Here is a 3,248-nt window from a genome sequence, read left to right on the forward strand (position 1 = left end):
TTCTTGACTTCTCTATTTGATACTTCGGCTTGGCCATTAGTTTGGGGATGATATGGTGTAGAGATTTTGTGATGCACCCCATATTTAGCCAAGAGAGCCTTCATCATCTTATTGCAAAAGTGGGATCCTTGGTCACTTACCAAGGCCTTAGGAACTCCATACCTACAAAAAATATTAGATTTGAGAAACTTCAAAACAATCTTAGCATCACAAGTTCTAGTAGGAATGGCTTCAATCCACTTTGAAACATAATCAACACCAAGTAATATGTACTCAAAACTAAAGGATGGTGGAAAGGGACCCATGAAGTCAATGCCCCAAACATCAAAAATCTCACAAAATAAAATGGGTTGTTGAGGCATTTCATGTCTCTTACCCCAACTACTAACCTTTTGACATTTCAAGCATGCTTTACAAAATTCATAAGAGTCTTTAAACAAGCTAGGCCAATACAATCCACAATCTAAAACCTTCCTAGCTGTCTTATTTGAGCTAAAATGACCACCACATGCATGAGAGTGACAAAATTCAAGAATAGAAGGCACATCAACATCATCAACACACCTCCTAATCACTTTATCACTACAAATCTTCCACATCAAAGGTGGTTCCCAAATGTAAAATCTAGACTCTCTTTTCAATTTTTCAATGGCAAAACGTGAAGCACAAGGAGGCAAGACTCTACACTCAATATAGTTAGCAAAAGAGGCATACCATGGAGGCTTAGATGAAATGGCACACAATGCCTCATCAGGAAATGAATCACAAGGAATAGTAGGGTTAGAGTTTACCATAGTAGCTTTTAAATGAGGTAGTCTAGACAAATGATCCGCTACTTGATTGGTAGAACCACTCCTATCCCTTATCTCCACATCAAATTCTTGCATTAAGATCACCCATCGAATCAAGCGAGGCTTAGAATCTGTCTTCTTAAACAAGTACCTCACAGCAGCATGGTCAGTGTACACAACAACTTTAGAGTTAAGAAGATATGATCTAACTTTATCAAGTGCAAAAAAATAGCAAACAACTCTTTCTCAGTTGTGGTGTAATTAACCTGAGCTGAATCTAGGGTCCTAGATGCATAAGCAATCACATATGATAACTTGCCCTCTCTTTGACCAAGCATAGCTCCCACAGCAAAATTAGAAGCATCACATGACAACTCAAAAGGCAAAGACCAATTTGGGGCTTTAAGAATGGGAGGGGAAATGAGCATGCTTTTCAAAGTGTCAAAACTCCTTTTGCAAGCATCATCAAAAACAAAATCAACATCTTTTTGTAAGAGTTTAGACATAGGCAAAGCAATTTCACTAAACCCCTTTATAAATCTCCTATAAAAGCCTGCATGTCCCAAAAATGATCTCAAATCTTTCAAACAAACAGGATATGGCAAAGAAGCAATCACATCTACTTTGGCCTTATCCACCTCTATGCCATTGGAAGAAATCAAATGGCCTAAAACAATTCCTTTATCTACCATGAAATGGCATTTTTCAAAGTTAAGCACAAGCTTCTTTTCAATGCACCTACCAAGCACTTTATCTAAAGAATGCAAGCATGAATCAAAGGACTCACCATACACAGTAAAATCATCCATAAAGACTTCCATGCAATGTTCAATAAAATCACAAAATATGGACATCATGCATCTTTGAAAAGTACCAGGTGCATTGCAAAGACCAAAAGGCATCCTCCTATAGGCAAATGTACCAAAGGGGCATGTAAAGGTAGTCTTATCTTGGTCACTAGGAGCTATAGGAATCTGAAAATACCCACTAAACCCATCTAGGAAGCAATAATGGGACTTGGAAGCCAATCTCTCAAGCATTTGATCAATAAAAGGCAAAGGAAAATGGTCCTTCCTAGTCACATTATTGAGCTTCCTATAGTCTATGCACACTCTCCAAGCATTTTGAACTCTAGTTGGAACAAGCTCTCCTTTCTCATTTTTTACCACAGTAATCCCCCCTTTCTTAGGTACAACTTGGGTTGGAGACACCCACTCACTGTCAGCTATAGGATAGATGATCCCAGCACTAAGTAGCTTAACAACCTCTTTCTTTACCACATCTAAAATCAATGGGTTAAGTCTCCTTTGTGGTTGCCTAATGGGCTTAGCATTGTCCTCAAGAAAAATTTTATGTGTGCACACAATAGGGTCAATACCAGGAATGTCAGCCAAAGTCCAACCAATAGCATGTATGTTCTTTCTCAACACATCAAGTAATGCATTTTCTTCCTCAAGAGATAAAGAGTTAGAAATTATTACCGGAAGCTTCTCATTCTCAATGAGATATGCATACTTGAGATTGGATGGTAAAGGCTTCAACTCCAAGGTAGGTGGCTCTACACAAGAGGGAATGAGCTTCTTCAAGTCTAATTTGGTGGAATATTCCATGGTACTATCTTGTCTTTTAGGCTTCTCACTTGTTTTTGATTTCTCCTCTTCTTTCTTTACAGCCTCCCCCTTTTCTTGCAACTTGTCCTCAAGTGCTTGGACTTGAGCCACGGCCTCGACATGTGAAAGTGTAGAATTTTCCTCCAATAGCTTGGGAATCCTAAGAACATCAAGCTCGAGTGGAGAAAAACTCATAGATTCGGCCTTAATGGCTTTAGTACCTACAACACAAGAAGATATACCCTTCTCAAGCATTTCAAGATCAAGCATAGGAGATATTTTAAACAAATCATGAGAAGAAGTAGTTGCATCATTCAAGCATGCATCAATCTCTAAACAAATAGGACAACTACATCCATCAATACATGTAGTAGTAACAAGAGACAAATCATCATCAACATGTGAGAAAGAATCAAGCATGTGAGACTCACAAGCATCATGAAGCAATAACTCAATGGAACTTACACCTAACAAAGAATAATCCTCAAAAGGATGTTTCATTGCTTCATATATATTAAAAATAACATGATCCTCTCCACATTTCAAAATCAAACTACCTTTTTCCATGTCAATCAATGTACGGGCAGTCCTCATAAATGGCCTTCCTAAAATCAAAATATCATCCCCACTCCCTTCTTTTGACATATCAAGCACATAGAAATCCACAGGAAATAATAGACCTTTAACACAAACCAACAAGTCTTCTACTACTCCATGTGGTCTTCTAACACTTCTATCCGCTAATTGGCATATCATAGGTGTCTTATGCATGCAATCAAGACTCAAGGCATGATAAATTGAAAGAGGCATAACATTAATGGCTGCACCTAAGTCTATCAATGCATGA

Source organism: Prosopis cineraria, unplaced genomic scaffold (assembly GCF_029017545.1).
Source record: "Prosopis cineraria cultivar Desert tree isolate PC_DT_omini unplaced genomic scaffold, ASM2901754v1 PC9, whole genome shotgun sequence".
NCBI classification, from domain to species: Eukaryota; Viridiplantae; Streptophyta; class Magnoliopsida; order Fabales; family Fabaceae; genus Prosopis; species Prosopis cineraria.